General features: G+C 45.0%; 1 protein-coding gene across 4 annotated transcripts in view; it reads left to right on the forward strand.

Annotated features, from left to right (window-relative positions):
• Positions 1-2,975: 2,975 nt before the first annotated feature.
• Positions 2,976-17,493, forward strand: part of LOC115473560 (soluble calcium-activated nucleotidase 1-like) — a 34,180-nt gene continuing 19,662 nt past the window's right edge. For 2 of the 4 annotated variants that reach the window (XM_030208621.1, XM_030208624.1), the window contains exon 1: positions 2,976-3,052. The gene's annotated coding sequence lies outside the window, so the exon portion shown is untranslated. Of the gene's footprint in view, positions 3,053-4,491; positions 4,553-11,021; positions 11,120-17,493 lie in introns of those variants that run through there. The other 2 variants (XM_030208622.1, XM_030208623.1) reach the window with 2 other exon arrangements.

The following is a 17,493-nucleotide window of genomic DNA, read 5'->3' on the forward strand; positions in this document are numbered from 1 at the left end:
ATTGACTATGTTACACACATACAGATACATAGCAATTTTGAAGGCTCCTGCCCAAAGATTCCCACTCTGGACTAGCAACATATTAGGGGGGGGGGGGCTTCTACTCAGGGGGACCCTCTTCTAGTGGTCCGGGAGCATAACAGCAGCCCGATGCTCCCAGACAGTAAAACAACCTCAAGCTACAAGCTGGGTTTATTTTACCAAGGTTCTGAGTCCCTAGTATATCACCGCAAGTTGGGTTAGGGCATTTGCATAGTAATAAGATGCAAAACATGCATTTCCATATCTTGCATCTCATTACTGCCTAACGGACAGTGACTTAAATAGCACCGTGCTCATTTTTGAAAAGTGGAGTTAGGGCCGTTTAGTGCAACTTAAAGCCCTAATGATGAATCCCCCCTTAGCGACCAAATTAAGCTGGTAGTGACCTATTCTAGAACGTGCGTTATTGCTGTTACATAGTAAATGATGACGTCAGATAAAGACCTGAATGGTCCATCCAGTCTGCCCAACAAGATAAACTTAATTTACATGGTAAGAAGTCTGCCCAGCACTGTTCTTGTACTAAAAGTTCTGAAGATTCTGGAATCCTAAAGAGTTACAAGATTCCGGAATCCCAATTAGTAGCAACATTCCATGTAGAACCCCAAAGAGTAACATAGTAAATGATGGCAGATAAAGACTGCACAGTCCATCCAGTCTGCCCAACAAGATAAACTCATTTTACATGGTATGGGATACTTTATACCTGAGTTTCATTTGTCCTTGCCATTCTAAGAATACTCGTGTAAGTTGCATCTATGCACCTACATTTAGATGTTAGTATTTATGCCCGATGTAAACAATGGCATCTAAATGCAACATTTACGTGTGTAACTTAAAGTATTCTCTAAGTTACATACCCAAATGAAAGCCCCACTAGAGGCCAACCCAAATTCGGTTTTGGATTTGACATCAAAACCAACCCCATAATCCGGGTTTGGGCCGAAAATACCTGCATTTTTGGTGTTAACCAAAAGTTGCCCCACCCACCGAAAGTCCATTCCACCAGCCAACCTTCCCCCCTCCCCCAACAAAGCCATCCCCGTTATCATTTTCATCGCACTTCTCTGTACCTTTTCTAATTCCACTATATCTTTTTTGAGATGCGGTGACCAGAACTGCACACAGTATTCGAGGTACGGTCACATCATTGAGCAATACTAAAGCATTATAGCATTCTGAGTTTTGTTTTCCATTCCTTTGACACGGTTCCTCATGAGCCTCTTGAATAAACTTGACAGGCTGAAGTCAGGACCCAAAGTGGTGAACTGGATTAGGAACTGGTTGACAGAGGCCAGAGGGTGGTGGTTAATGGAATTCACTCAGCGGAGGGAAAGGTGAGTGGTGGAGTGCCTCAAGGATCGGTGCCGGGGCTGATTTTGTCAATATATTTGTGCATGACATTGCCAAAGGGTTAGAAGGTAAGGTTTGCCTTTTTGCAGATAATACCAAGATTTGTAACAGAGTTAACACCCCGGAGGGAGTGGAAAACATGAAAAAGGATCTGCAAAAGTTGGAAGAACGGTCTAAGGTTTGGCAATTAAAAGTCAATGCAAAGAAGGGCAAAGTGATGCACTTAGGGAGTAGAAATCCAAGGGAGATGTATATGTTAGGCGGTGAGAGGCTGAGAGGGATCGTAAAGTGATAATATCTAAGGATCTGAAGGCCACGAAATAGTGTGACAAGGATCACCTCTGGAACCTTTTTTTAAAATCGGCATTACATTGGTCACCCTCAAATCTTCTGGTACCATGCTTGATTTTAAAGATAAATTACATATTACTAACAATAGTTCTGCAAGTTCATTTTTCAATCCTATCAGTACTCTGGGATGAACACCATCCGGTCAATGCAATTTGCTACTCTTCAATTTGTCAAATTGCACCATTACATCTTTCTTTTATCCCTCGGTCATCTAGTGGTCCAACTGATTCTTTTGCCAGCTTCTTGCTTCTAATATACATGTACCTACAAAAGTTATTATTCTATGTTTTTGCCTCCAACATAATCTTCTTTTCAAAGTCTTTCTTTGCCTTCCTTATCAGCACTTTGCATTTGACTTGCCACTCCTCAGGGACTGTCTCTTCATGTTCAAGTGTACAGCGCTGGGTACGTCTAGTAGCTCTATAGAAATAAGTAGAAGTAGTAGTAATAGTCTCAACCCCCCATTCCCAGTCCAGCACCTCCCCCTGCCTCACTCTCAAACTCCCCAGTCCTATTCTAGCATTTGCATCTCACTCTCAACCCCTCCGTCCCAGTCCAGCACCTCCCCCTCATTCCCACACCAGCACCTCCCCCTGCCTCACTCTCAAACTCCCCAGTCCCATTCTAGCATTTGCATCTCACTCTCAACCCCCCCAGTCCCAGTCCAGCACCTCCCCCACATTCCCACACCAGCACCTCCCCCTGCCTCACTCTCAAACTCCCCAGTCCCATTCTAGCATTTGCATCTCACTCTCAACCCCCCCCCCAGTCCCAGTCCCAGTCCCAGTCCAGCACCTCCCCCTGCCTCACTCTCAAACTCCCCAGTCCTATTCTAGCATTTGCATCTCACTCTCAACCCCTCCGTCCCAGTCCAGCACCTCCCCCTCATTCCCACACCAGCACCTCCCCCTGCCTCACTCTCAAACTCCCCAGTCCCATTCTAGCATTTGCATCTCACTCTCAACCCCCCCCCCCCCCCAGTCCCAGTCCCAGTCCCAGTCCAGCACCTCCCCCTCATTTTCAAACCCAGTCCAGCACCTCTCCCTCAGTCAACCCCCCCCCCCCGTCCCAATCTCGTACCTCCCCCTCATTCTCCAAGTCCCAGTCATCCAACACCCCTCCTCACACGTCTGAACCCTTCCCTTAGTCCAGCACATTTGAGGTCACCGCCTGCTCCCGCCCCCTGCAACGCCACTTCCTGTTTGTGGCAGTGCGGAAGGCGGCGCAGGAAAGAAGCGTCAGAGGGGGCGGGGCGGACGCCGGAGAAGGAAGTAGAGTTGGTGGGATCGATGGCGGCGCTTCTGAGGTGAGAGTTTGAAGGTGGGACGTAGCGGAAAAGACAGGGGGAGGGACGGACGGGGTCCCCCCCCCCCCCCGGTGGGTGACCTGCGCCTTCTCCGGAGCATTGGTTTTGCCCGGGGAGGGGGGGGGGGTCATTTCCATTGGGTTTAGCCCCCCTCCCCCAATCATTTTGGAAACTTGGTTCTTTTTCCACGGGACTGGGGGAGGGGGAGGGGGCGGCACTGCTCCGCCCTGTCCAGTTGGATGGTTCATACTGGGTCTGATTTAATATCCCATTATATGTGGAAGGGCTTCTTGGTTCTGTTAACCCTCCCCCCCCCCCCCACCACAAGATTTCACCTAAAAAGGGCTGAAACATTTGGGGGGATGGGGGGGTCTCTTTTGCTTCTTTTTGTATTGGACAGATAAAAGCACCAGACTGGCAGGAAAATAACCTGAAGGAGGAAGATTTATCTCTATTATTGGTATTTTGATATGTGGGGGGGGGGGGGGTTAATGGAAATTGCTTAGTGTATAGGCAGGTTACAAGTATTTAAAATAAATAAATAGATAATTTACCTGAAACCATTATTGAAAAGGTATGAATTAATCCAGAGGCTGTGGCAGGGATGTAGCCTGCTCTTTCTTACAATACAGGTAGCGCCTGCACATAGATTTCATGGATATTGATTGTCAAAATCCTGAACACCCAACTGAGCTGTGGCCTCTGAGGGCAGAGGTTGTGCACCCCTGCTGGAATGTCTGGCTCGGTCCTCAACAGAGAGTTGCACATCAGCTGAAATACTTTGTAGCACTATGTATTGGTGATATTAATTTTCTTTAATTATTTAACTTTAACTTACTGTGCTAATAGAATACAAGAACATAACAATAGCCATTCTGGGTGAAACCAATGGTCCATCTAGCCCAGCATCCTAATCCGGGTCACAACTACCTGGCAGAAACCCAATTAGTACCAACATTTCATGCTACCAATCCTGGGGCAAACAGTGGCTTTTCCCCATGACTATCTCAATAACAAACTATTAAATTTCTGTCTAATTTAATTGAGTGTTCCCTAGTCTTTGTACCATTTTGAAAGAGTAAAAGATCGATTCACTTCTACTTGGTCTACACCACTCAAGATTTTGTAGACCTCAATTATAAACCCCTCTCAGCCGTCTCTTTTCAAAGTTGAGGAGCCCTAACCTCTTTAGCCTTTCCTCATATGAAAGGAATTCCAGCCCCTTTATCATTTTGTTCGCTTTTCTTTCAACCTTTTGTAATTCTCCTATATCTTTTTTGAGATACGGCAACCAGAACTGAACACAATACTCAAGATGATGTTGCACCGTGCAGCGATACAGAGACATTATATTCTTGGTCTTATTTACCATCCCTTTCCTAATAATTCCTGGCATTCTGTGTTTGTCTTTTTGGCTGCCACCACACACTGAGCGACGATTTCAGCGTATTATCTACACAACACCTTGACCGCTGACCCACAAGGTGGACCTAAGATAAGGTAACTATGATTGGGATTATTCTTCCCAATATGTATCACTTTGCATTTGTCCACATTAAATTTGGATGCTCAGTCTTCCAATTTCCTAAGGTCTTCCTGCAATTTTTCACAATCCGCATGTGTTTTGAATAGTTTTGTGTCATCTGCAAATTTAGTCACCTCACTTGTCCTTCAATTTCCAGATCTAAAATAATAATTTGCTCCTCCAACATTCCAATGTGTGTCACTGGGATCGTAACCACCTGCTGACATCACTCCTCCAACGGTCTCCTCCAGCGTTCCAATGTGTGTCACTGGGATTGTAACCACCTGCTGACGTCAGTCCTCCAACATTCTCCGTCCCCCCTCCCTCCCAGTTCCATGGAACTGGGAGGGAGGGACAGAGGGAGGGGGACACTGGAACTCGGAGGGGGGAGGGGGGCCTGGAACTCGGAGGGAGGGGGCAGGGGAGAAATGCTGCACATGGATGGATGGAGGGGGCAGGGCACAGAGGACGTTGCCTGCATATGGATGAATGCAGGGGAGGGAGGGGACCCTGGAACTCAGAGGGAGGCAGGGAGGGGACGACCCTGGAACTCGGAGGGAGGGAGGGAGGGGGGCAACAATCCTGGAACTCGGAGGGAGGGGGAGACGACTCTGGAACTCAGAGGGAGGGGGGACCCTGGAACTGGGAAGGAGGGGGGGGCCCTGGCACACACACTCTCGCTCACAGACACACTCGCACCCAGTCTCACTCTCTCTCTGTCACACACACACATTCACTCTCTCTCTCTCACACAGTCACTCTCACACACACTCTCTCAAACATACACACTCCGAGGAAAACCTTGCTAGCGCCCGTTTCATTTGTGTCAGAAATGGGCCTTTTTTTTACTAGTTATTTATAAATATGTTAAGTAGCACCGGCCCTAGTACAAACCCCTGCGGCATTCACCCTTCTCCATTGAGAAAAATGGCCATTTAACCCTACCCTCTGTTTTTCATCCAATAACTAATTCCTAATCCAGTATTATATGCCCACTGCTTGGAAGCTGGTTGGTCATTAGGCCCCCCCATCTAAAGGATCTCCGATTAGGGTGCGATGTTTCGAATTCCATGCGCATAGCGCATCTTCCATTTGTTTTGAAGATTGCAGAAAGGTTGGTGGCGGATCACCTGACTTCCTTTATTGAACAGAATGCTGTCTTGTGTCCTAACCAAACAGGGTTTTGTCCCTTCCATAATACTGAAACTGCGTTACTGGTGTTGGTTACTAACATCCATACTAGGTTGTGTTACTCCTGCCATTGGATCTCTCTGTTGCTGTCGATCTAGTGGATCATCATTTAATTCTTGGCAGGTTGCATAGTATAGGGATTTCAGGTTAAGTGCTAAATTGGCTTAAATCATATCTCAGTGACAGGTCTTACCATGTGTTTTGGAATATAGAGTATTCCTCTGGTTTTTTCCCTTCCTAGTGAGGTGCCACAGGGATCTTTGCTTGCACCGCCATTGGCAGGACTGACTCAATCTCTGGGACTGATACCCGGCCTATATTTACGCAGATGATGTTCAATTATAGCACATTAGATTACTGTAATGTGCTATACTTGAATCTGCCTGTTATTGAGAAAATTGGAGTGGAGGAGTAGCCTAATGGTTAGCGCAGCGGGCTTTGATCCTGGGGAACAGGGTTCAATTCCCACTGCAGCCCCTTGTGACCCTGGACAAGTCATTTAACCCTCCATTACCCCAGGTACAAAAAGTTAGATTGTGAGCCCCTTAGAGAAAGTATACCTGTGTATAATGTGTACGGCAGTGCATACGTCTAGTAGTGCTATAGAAATGATTAGTAGTAGTAGTAAAATTGCAACTCATCCAAAATAGTGCCATTAGATTACATAAGTACATACATAATGCCACACTGGGAAAAAAACAAGGGTCCATCGAGCCCAGCATCCTGTCCACGACAGCGGCCAATCCAGGCCAAGGGCACCTGGCAAGCTTCCCAAACGTACAAACATTCTATACAATCAAGCCATTGTGACATCACTAATGAGGTTGGCTCTTATTGGTGGAATGAGCCACTATGACATCACAATAGGTTAAATCACTGCTCTATGTAATAAAAGTGAGCCAAGTAGAGGACATAAGTACATAAGTAATGCCACACTGGGAAAAGACCAAGGGTCCATCGAGCCCAGCATCCTGTCCACGACAGCGGTCAATCCAGGTCAAGGACACCTGGCAAGCTTCCCAAACGTAGATTGATTTTTAACCTTAAGTTTGATAATGTTTCATCTTATAGAACCCAGTTACGTTGGCTTTTGGTACAACAGAGAGTATTCTTCAAATTGGTTTGTTTACTTTTTTCAGGCCATTTATGGTCTTTCATCTTTAATTACTGACAGGGCTTTTTTGAGGGGGTACTTGGGGGTACCGGCACCTTTTCCATTGTCTGCTAAAATTGACCCATGGTCCCCAAGTTTTAATGAAAGAGCTCAGGCTCTACACAACAATTCTGTCTTGTCATAGATTCTGTGGCTGGTTGCAGGGGGCCTGGCTATTGTGGGGTGGGTCCCTCAGTGATCACCCAACCTCTGGCCTGGCATTTGAGTACCAGCAACTTTTCGTTAGAAAAAGTACACTGATTACTGATTTGAGCTGTAGGCCTGTAGGCAGGTTTTCTGTGGGAATACATAATCTGTTCATATTATGTCCAGTTCCTTTAAAGAGAGTTCAATTTCATACGATAGCTAAGACTATTTTTTCCAATGTTATGATTCCTTATTGGAAAGTTCTTCCTATTAACATCAGAACAGAGGTTAATTATTTATTCTTTCATAAGAAGATCAAGACCTTTTGTGTTTGCTTGACTTAAAGATGTTTGTAGTTTATTTTATACTTACATATAGTAACATAGTAGATGACGGCAGAAAAAGACCTGCATGGTCCATCCAGTCTGCCCAACAAGATAAACTCATATGTGCCACTTTTTGTGTATACCTTACCTTGATTTGTACCTGTCTTTTTCAGGGCATAGACCGTATAAGTTTGCCCAGCACTATCCCCGCCCCCCAACCACCAGCCCCGCCTCCCACCACCGGCTCTGGCACAGACCATATAAGTCTGCCCAGCACCATCTCCGTCTCCCACCACCGGCTCTGCCACCCAATCTCGGCTAAGATGTATTTTTGCTCTGTATTCTTTTTTTTAGATTGTGTATTTTTTAGGCTTTTTTTAATGATGTATACCGCACTGGACCCAATTGGGGAAGGTGGCGGTATATAAGAATGTGTTGATATTGAAATTTTGGCTACTTTTGATTGCAGTGCTACTGAGGCACTCTCTTTTGTATTCTCATCTCTCTACAATTGCTTAATATTGGAGTGGAGGAGTAGCCTAGTGGTTAGTGCAGCGGACGTTCATCCTGGGGAACTGGGTTCAATTCCTACCGCAGCCCCTTGTGACTCTGGGCAAGTCACTTAACCCTCCATTGCCCCTGGTACAAAATAAGTACCTGAATATATGTAAACCGCTTTGAATGTAGTTGCAAAATCCTCAGAAAGGCGGTATATCAAGTCCCAGTTCCCTTTCCCTTATGACATCACAATATCAGAAGTGAGCCAAGTATCGGGCAATCAAGCCATTGTGACATCACTGATGAGGTTGGCTCTTATTGGTGGAATGAGTGGAGGAGTAGCCTAGTGGTTAGTGCAGCGGACGTTCATCCTGGGGAACTGGGTTCAATTCCCACCGCAGTCCCTTGTGACCCTAGACAAGTCACTTAACCCTCCATTGCCCCAGATACAAAACAAGTACTGTATATACTATGTAAACCGCTTTGAATATAGTTGCAAAAACCACAGAAAGGCGGTATATCAAGTCCCAGTTCCCTTTCCCTTATGACATCACAATATCAGAAGTGAGCCAAGTATCGGGCAATCAAGCCATTGTGACATCACTGATGAGGTTGGCTCTTATTGGTGGAACGAGTGGAGGAGTAGCCTAGTGGTTAGTGCAATGGACTTTAAACCATTGTGACATCACTGATGAGGTTGGCTCTTATTGGTGGAATGAGTGGAGGAGTAGCCTAGTGGTTAGTGCAGTGGACTTTGATCCTGGGGAACTGAGTTTGATTCCCACTGCAGCTCCTTGTGACTCTGGGCAAGTCACTTAACCCTTCGTGGCCCCTGGTACAAAATAAGTACCTGTATATACTATGTAAACCACTTTGAATGTAGTTGCAAAAAACCTCAGAAAGGCAGTATATCAAGTCCCCTTTCCCTTAATAGGCTGCAACTGAATATGTTTAAAACAAAGGCAGTGTTTTTCTATGGGAACTAACAATTTGTTACCCCCAGCATCTGTGGTGCTCAGATTCAGGTTAGTGCTGAACTTAGAGTTTTAGGGGTTTTGTTGGATTCTGGGCTGTTTTTTCTTGCCCACATTGCACCAGTGGTTCGCCAGTGTTTCCTTAAATTGCAACAGATTTGCTCAATACAGCATTTGTTAGAGACAGGAGCTCTTTGACTTATCTTGTATGCATTGGTACTCACTCATTATTATTATTTGTTGCATTTGTATCCCACATTATCCCACCTATTTGCAGGCTCAATGTGGCTTTGTCATTCCAGAATATCAGATACAGTTAGTAGTGTGTAGAGATTAAGTAGGGAAGAAAGAGGAAGTGATTAGGCGGGTGATACTAGAAGTGGATTTTCCTAACTGGTTGGGTTGGGAAAGTGAATTAGTGAAGCTGTTGGCTCTCGTTGTAGGCCTTGTTGAAGAAGTGTGTCTTCAGAGATTTGCGAAAGTTATTTGTTTCGACAATTGATTTCAGGTCTGTGGGTAGAGCATTCCATATCTGCGTGCTCGTGTAGGAGAAGGTAGTGGCATGCATCAGCTTGTATTTTAGTCCTTTACAGCTCATCTAGATTACTGTAATTCCCCTAGTCAAAGATACTTGTCAAAGAGAACTTAAGCGTTTGCAACTAGTGCAGAATACTGCAGTGAATTGAATTTGCTGGGGGGAGGGAGGGGGGAGAAGACATGATCATGTCACCATTTGTTTTTTACATGCTGAGCATTGGTCACCAATTACTCTTTGGATCCTCAGGAGCTTAGCCTAGAATGGGTGGCAGAGCTGGTGGTTGGGAGGCGGGGCTAGTGTGGGCAGACTTATACGGTCTGTGCCAGAGCCGGTGGTGGGTGGCAGGGATAGTGCTGGGCAGACTTATACGGTCTGTGCCAGAGCTGGTGGTTGGGAGGCGGGGATAGTGCTGGGCAGACTTATACGGTCTGTGCCAGAGCTGGTGGTTGGGAGGCGGGGTTGGTGGTTGGGAGGTGGGGATAGTGCTGGGCAGACTTATACGGTCTGTGCCAGAGCTGGTGGTTGGGAGGCAGGGTTGGTGGTTGGAAGGCGGAGATAGTGCTGGGCAGACTTATAGGGTCTGCGCCAGAGCTGGTGGTTGGGAGGCAGGGATAGGGCTGGCCAGACTTATACGGTCTGTGCACTGAAGAGGACAGTACAAATAAAAAAAGTAGCACATATGAATTTATCTTCTTGGGCAGACTGGATGGACCGTGCAGGTCTTTTTCTGCCGTCATCTACTATGTTATTCAAAGTACTTCTCTTGGGGCTCCTTTTACTGAGCCGTGCTAGTGATTTTCCCCCGCAGCAAATGCGACAAATCCCATAGGAATTTGAATGGTGTTCATAACATTTCCTGCGCAGCTTAATTAAAAGGAGCCCTTAGTGCGCTGGGTTCTCTGGAATTCCTGGCTCAGTATTTGGTTCCATATATTCCATCTCGGTCCCTTCGCCAAGTTTCTCTGACTTATATGGTAAGCAGACAGTGCTTTTTCTTTTCTATCCTTTCCTGCTGTTGGCATTCTTTTCAGACGATGTGAATTTTTGATATACTTGTTTATATGTACTCTGCCTTGATAGATTTTTTTTTTATTCTCTGGACGGTTAATCAAATATAATGAACGTGAACAGAACATCGCCTCCTATCCCATGACTCTTTAATTTTCTCAGGAGTCTCTCATGGGGAACTTTCTCAAACGCTTTCTGAAAATCTAGATACACTACATCATCTGTGCCTGATGTAAAGTTTTGACCTTCGCAGCTGCTCCTCTAAGGTTCCCCCCCCCCCCCCCCCCCCCACCATTCTTCTCATTTTATCATAGTCTCCTTTTTAAAAGTTAAATGCTAAGGTATTGAATTTCCTGTGTGTACTTATTCCAGAGCTGATATCAAAGCCACATGTTTATTCACTTCTTCAAAGAAATGAAACAAATTGGTGAGGCAAGACTTCCCTTGGCTGAACCCGCACTGACTCCGTCCCATTAAACCAGTGATTTTATGCTTTATAATAGTTTCCACTGTTTTCCCAAAAACTTTCCACGATGTAACCATTGATTAACGCATTTATTGATGTCATTTACACAATGTAATTTTTTACCATATGTTGGTTTTCTTTAGTGTGTAGCTGTGATAGCCTAAGATGAAATAGGGAATAACAGGGGTCCAGTGCTGGTCATCACATCTTCATCTTGACTTTTAACCTATATGCTTGGCAGGTATGGAAAATACAATGCCACAGGGGAAAATATCCTATACCCGGAGTACAATTATATTCAAAACTAGTAAAACATGTCCGTTTCAGGCGCAAATGAAACGGGCGCTAGCAAGGTTTTCCTCCCGAACCCCCCCCGCTCACCCCTTCGGCGTTGTGAAGGCACTGACCGCCATTGTTGCGGACCTCGTCAAAGCACGCCAACGCCACCTTCAATGTGCTGAGTCATTGGTTGTGAAGCCACTGGCGCCATTGCTCCGCCCTCGACGTCATCACGTTTGACGCACAGTGATTTCGGTGGCTTCACCACCACGAACCCGTCGAACCGGAAGGAAGTGCCCGGAGGAACTGACAGTGACGTCAGTGTCCTCAGAACGTTGAGGCTGAGTTTTATTATATAGGATATCAACCTTTGAGGCACTCCTTGCAAACATATACTGTTTTTACAACTTTTTTTTTTTTATTTCAACATTTTTATTGATGACAAAGATAACTACATCCAATATCTGGCAGAAACGTTAATGCCACTAGCAAACTTTCAAAATAGAAATACAATGATAAAGTCCATCATCAATCTTTTTGACAGTTTCTCCCCTCTCCCCTAACCCTCCCTCTTTCCCCTCTATTTGTCATTATTGATGACATCTCCAAAGGTACCAATCCACCTAAACATAACATTCTCAAAATAATTATACAAAACTCAGTGGAACAGCACTTCAACCATGCAACATTGCGTACAGCCATCCCATTTTGAAATACATTTATCCCCCCCTCCCCCCAGAACCTATTCTATATTTACCTTTTATGTTTTAACTATTGTTATGAATGAAGATGCATTATTTGCAATTCTTTGTTATACAATAAAAGTCTGATAACAGATAATTCTATCTTAACCCATAAACTTCCATATTAAACTCCAATAATTGTCTCTCGTGATTGCTCTGTATTTTATTACCTCATTTAAGTCCCAACAATGTTTACCGACGAGACTTCTGAATGTTTTTCTTCAAACAAAACTTTTCCAAGCTATTATGGCATGTAACCCTTCAATTTACATAATATCTTACCTTTTTTCAAAACTATTTCCCCTTCCTCCCACCCCCACCTCCCTCCATCCTCTTAAACCAACTTTTAACTTCATGGCATCCCTCTCCCCTCAGTATACTTATCAGAGTGTAGGTTAACGTGTCCGGATTCCTCTGGCACTTTCCCCCATTTCTGAGGCGGTCTACTCTAACTATGCATACTCCACTAACCCCTCCCATTCCTTAAATTTTTAGCCTCTCTCTCCTTCTATCTCATGGCTCGGTCAGATTATTGAGCACTGCACTTCGTGCTTTATTGTTTTTACAACTTTTTAAAAAAGATTTTATTTGTGTGTGCTATTATACAATACAAACCCTTTTATTACAGCACTCCTTGCATCCGCCCAACACGAGCTCACAATCATCCAATTTAGCCCCTTACTGTTTTTCAAATCACATCATACAATAATGGAGCATCGCTAATACAAATCCATAATCTATACAGAATTCTGAATCTTCTCAGCTAAAGAGCCCCAGCAGACTCTATACGTGGCGTTTCACTAGCGCATGTTACTATACAGCAATGTCCAAAAAGTCAAATAAGGCAGATAATTGTGATATAGCCTTGGGTAAGAGTACTAACTCTTCCTCTCCCAAATTCAATGACTGTTCAGTAATCACCACGCTGTTTCGGGCTGAATGACGGCTGCTGAAATAAACATAATTTTTCATTCATCATCTCTTCCTTAACCACCGCTGGTCCTCAATGCAAGACCGCATTTCGGTATGATCTTCAGGAGAACCAAATCACCTGTTCTGTGAATAAACATATCACTTTCTAGCATCCACAAATATATTAAATCAAAACATTGTTAATTAACATTGTTAATACCTTTGAAACTACTCGCTGCTGCTTGCCCTCGGGACTGCCATTCCAGACCGGGTTACCGGATATGATGTCAAAACGTTATAACGTGATAAACTAAGCACAGTTTAAATAACCTTAAACACTCCACCCCTTCCATATCGTCACACATTATTATAGCCACTCAACTTCCAGATGTCTTGAATTAAGGGGTCCCGAGCCCCCCCCAAGAAGGCTTAAATGACCTTAATCTGACTCCATCTCTGAATAGCCCTAGAACTGGGGCAATCAGGGGGTTGTGAAGTTCTAAGAGGAGTTGCCACTGAAAGAGACGTTAGATCTAAGAGACCCGCATTAGTCCGCCTCTCAGCACTGGCAAGGAACAGATACCAGCCTTATGACAAACTGGATTTAGGTTACAAGTTATATAATGCAGCGAGTGATAGCCTGATACAGCAGAAGCATTTATACTTACAGCCTTTCATCATTAAGTTAAGCCCACAAATCATCATTTCGAATAAGGATTTTATTTGTACATCAGACTTTAATCAGGTACATTCAGCAGACAGATTCTGGGTACAACCGGACAGAGCTTCGCCGTCTGACAGAAGCTTTGGAGAAGACTCTCAAACTAAGCCAAAATCCCCCATCTTTTATACTCTATCCTCTCCATAGAAGTGAATGGTGAGAAACCTTGCTCCTAATCTTTCTCACTTTCTGAGATCATACTTTCCCATGCGATCTGCTATCTGATGTGCCCACCTCCTTCCGTTCTCAGCTACTGCTAATTATCAACATGTTTTGGGAAGCGTTGAGATAACAGTTTCACATCTTCCGGCTGCAATACTTTTCATACTTTCTCATGAACTCTGTATTACCTCTGTATCATTGTATACCAAAACTAATAAGCTCCATTTTATTCATCTGATCTTTCATTACAGGTGCTATATTTGAATTAAAAATTGTACCAATTTGTGGCAGGACTCATTGTTCAGACCTGCTTTTTGCAGATTCTCAAATATTAAATCATTTACTTGTTGTTTGGCCTAGTCAGTACTTTTTCAGTTGTTTTTAGGCTGCATAGCTTTGGCCATCACTATTCCAGTGGTAGCCTTAAAGCTAGGCCATATATTAACACAGATTTAAACCCCTAGGGGCAATGGTATTCCACTGGAAAATATACCGTTGCTCCAAATTGAATAGTTGAGTGCTGACATGTCCTGCCCGTTGTTTTCAAAAAACATTTGACAAAGTACCTCATGAAAGACTCCAGAGGAAATTGGCTGAGGGGAGATATGATAGAGGTCTATAAAATAATGAGTGGAGTTGAACGGGTAGATGTGCAGCGTCTGTTTACGCTTTCCAAAAATACTAGGACTAGGGGTCATGCGATGAAGCTACAATGTAGAAAATTTTTCTTCACTCAGCATGTAATTAAACTCTGCAATTCGTTGCCAGAGAATGTGGTAAAGGTGGTTAGCTTACCGTAGTAGTAGTAGTTTAAAAAAGGTTTGGACAGCTTCCTAAAGAAAAAGTCCATAGACCGTTATTAAATGGACTTGGGGAAAACCCACTATTTCTGGGATAAGCAGTATAGAATGTTTTGTACTTTTTTGGGATCTTGCCAGGTATTTGTAACCTGGATTGGCCACTGTTGGAAACAGGATGCTGGGCTCGATGGACCTTTGGTCTTTCCCAGTATGGCAATACTTATGTACTTATGTAGCTGTGAGAGACTTGTGGAGTGGACCAAACCTGATGGAAAAGGGATAAACATAAAGGAATCCTGTTCAGAAGAAACGGATCCTCAGAAGCTTAGCGGAGATTGGGTGGTGGGAGGCGGGGTTAGTGCTGGGCAGACTTCTACGGTCTGTGCCCTGAAAACGGCAGATGCAAATCAAGGTCAAGTATACACAAAAAGTAGCACATATGAGTTTATCTTGTTGGGCAGACCGGATGGACCGTGCTTTAGACTGGGGCATCTTGACCTAGTAATCAGAAAGTTATTTTATACTTCCACTACTTGGGAATCATAGAGGGCAGGGGTGTACTTGGAAAAGCACAGGCCCCCTCCAATGTGATTTAACCCACTGACCACTTTAAGAGGGTGGTAGCAGCAGGGCAGGGAAAGCCCGGCAGCAGGAGTGGAAGGGAAGGGAGGGGGAAATGGGACTTGAGATACCGCCCTTTCTGTGGTTTTTGCAAAACGGTTTACAGGGGCAATGGAGGGTTAAGTGAATTGCCCAGAGTCAGAAGGAGCTGCAGTGGGAATTGAACTCAGTTCCCCAGGATCAAAGTCCACTGCACTAACCACTAGGCTACTCCTCCACTTATTCCACCTATAAGAGCCAACCTCATCAGTGATGTCACAATGGCTTGATTGCTCGATACTTGGCTCACTTCTGATATTGTGATGTCATAAGGGGGAAAGGGAAATGGGACTTGATATACCGCCTTTCTGAGGTTTTTGCAACTACATTCAAAGCGGTTTACATATATTCAGGTACTTATTTTGTACCAGGAGCAATGGAGGGTTAAGTGACTTGCCCAGAGTCAGAAGGAGCTGCAGTGGGAATTGAACTCAGTTCCCCAGGATCAAAGTCCACTGCACTAACCACTAGGCTACTCCTCCACTCATTCCACCAATAAGAGCCAACCTCATCAGTGATGTCACAATGGCTTGATTGCCTGATACTTGGCTCACTTCTGATATTGTGATGTCATAAGGGAAAGGGGGGAAGGGAAATGGGACTTGATATCCTGCCTTTCTGAGGTTTTTGCAACTACATTCAAAGCGGTTTACATATATTCAGGTACTTATTTTGTACCAGGGGCAATGGAGGGTTAAGTGACTTGCCCAGAGTCAGAAGGAGCTGCAGTGGGAATGGAACCCAGTTCCCCAGGATCAAAGTCCGCTGCAGTAACCACTAGGCTACTCCTCCACTCATTCCACCAATAAGAGCCAACCTCATCAGTGATGTCATAATGGCTTGATTGCCTGATACTTGGCTCACTTCTGATATTGTGATGTCATAAGGGAAAGGGGGGAAGGGAAATGGGACTTGATATCCTGCCTTTCTGAGGTTTTTGCAACTACATTCAAAGCGGTTTACATATATTCAGGTACTTATTTTGTACCAGGGGCAATGGAGGGTTAAGTGACTTGCCCAGAGTCAGAAGGAGCTGCAGTGGGAATGGAACCCAGTTCCCCAGGATCAAAGTCCGCTGCAGTAACCACTAGGCTACTCCTCCACTCATTCCACCAATAAGAGCCAACCTCATCAGTGATGTCACAATGGCTTGATTGCCTGATACTTGGCTCACTTCTGATATTGTGATGTCATAAGGGAAAGGGGGGAAGGGAAATGGGACTTGATATCCTGCCTTTCTGAGGTTTTTGCAACTACATTCAAAGCGGTTTACATATATTCAGGTACTTATTTTGTACCAGGGGCAATGGAGGGTTAAGTGACTTGCCCAGAGTCAGAAGGAGCTGCAGTGGGAATGGAACCCAGTTCCCCAGGATCAAAGTCCGCTGCAGTAACCACTAGGCTACTGCTCCACTCTAGCCCCATTTTTTTCTGTACTTGGATCCCTACAGTGTTAACTTCTTCAGAATGCCTCCCTGGGGATGGAGGACTTCAAGAGTTGAAAGCGTAGTTGTACATAGTCCTATGCACACCAAAGAGGGAGAAAAATGAATGTAACAGAATGAAAGTTGATAAAGATACCTGTTTATAAATCAGAGTACACGGAAAGGGTTTGCAGTACCCTGGTCTGAAGTCTTGTCGATGTTCATACTGGGTGGGGATTTTCTGACCAGTTACAAATGTGGAACATTTTTTGAAATGCATCAAATTCCCTCCCATTCCTCACTGTAGCCAGAGTGGAAGGTGGAAACGTCATTCACAGCTCCCTCGGCCGCTGTTTGATGCTCTTTATCTACCCGTTTGAAAAGAGTGTATGGAAAGTTTGGCCTTCCACCCTGTACTGTGCTTTAAACTATAGTAAGAGATGCACGTGGTGGGAGATATGAACATAAGGCTTGGCAGAAGAAGGGTACTGTTCCTGCGCAGTTTTCCTGCTCTATTTCTTTGATACATGAGCTACTGGGTGAGGGACTCCTTCCTCCTCTCTTGACCGACTTGAATGAGTAAAGTAATTCATTCACTCACCTGGCCAATGAGCAGATTGAGGGTGCGAGTACTGTGCCGTACCTGCCCAGGGTGAGAGCAGGGCTGCCCGGAGGGAGGTGCATGGGGGGGAGAGCAGGGCTGCCAGTGGAGGGAGTGTGGGGGGAGGGGAGAGCAGGGCTGCTGGAGGGAGAGGGAAAAGCAACGCTGCCAGAGTGGGTGTGGTGGGGGAAGGAGAGCAGGGCTGCCAGAGGGTGCAGTGTGTTAGGGCAGAGAGCAGGGCCACTGGAGGGGTGGGGGGGAAGAGGAGAGCAGGGCTACCAGAAGGGGGGGGTCTGGGCTACTGGAGCAGCAG

Source organism: Microcaecilia unicolor, chromosome 6, assembly GCF_901765095.1.
Source record: "Microcaecilia unicolor chromosome 6, aMicUni1.1, whole genome shotgun sequence".
Classification (NCBI taxonomy): Eukaryota; Metazoa; Chordata; class Amphibia; order Gymnophiona; family Siphonopidae; genus Microcaecilia; species Microcaecilia unicolor.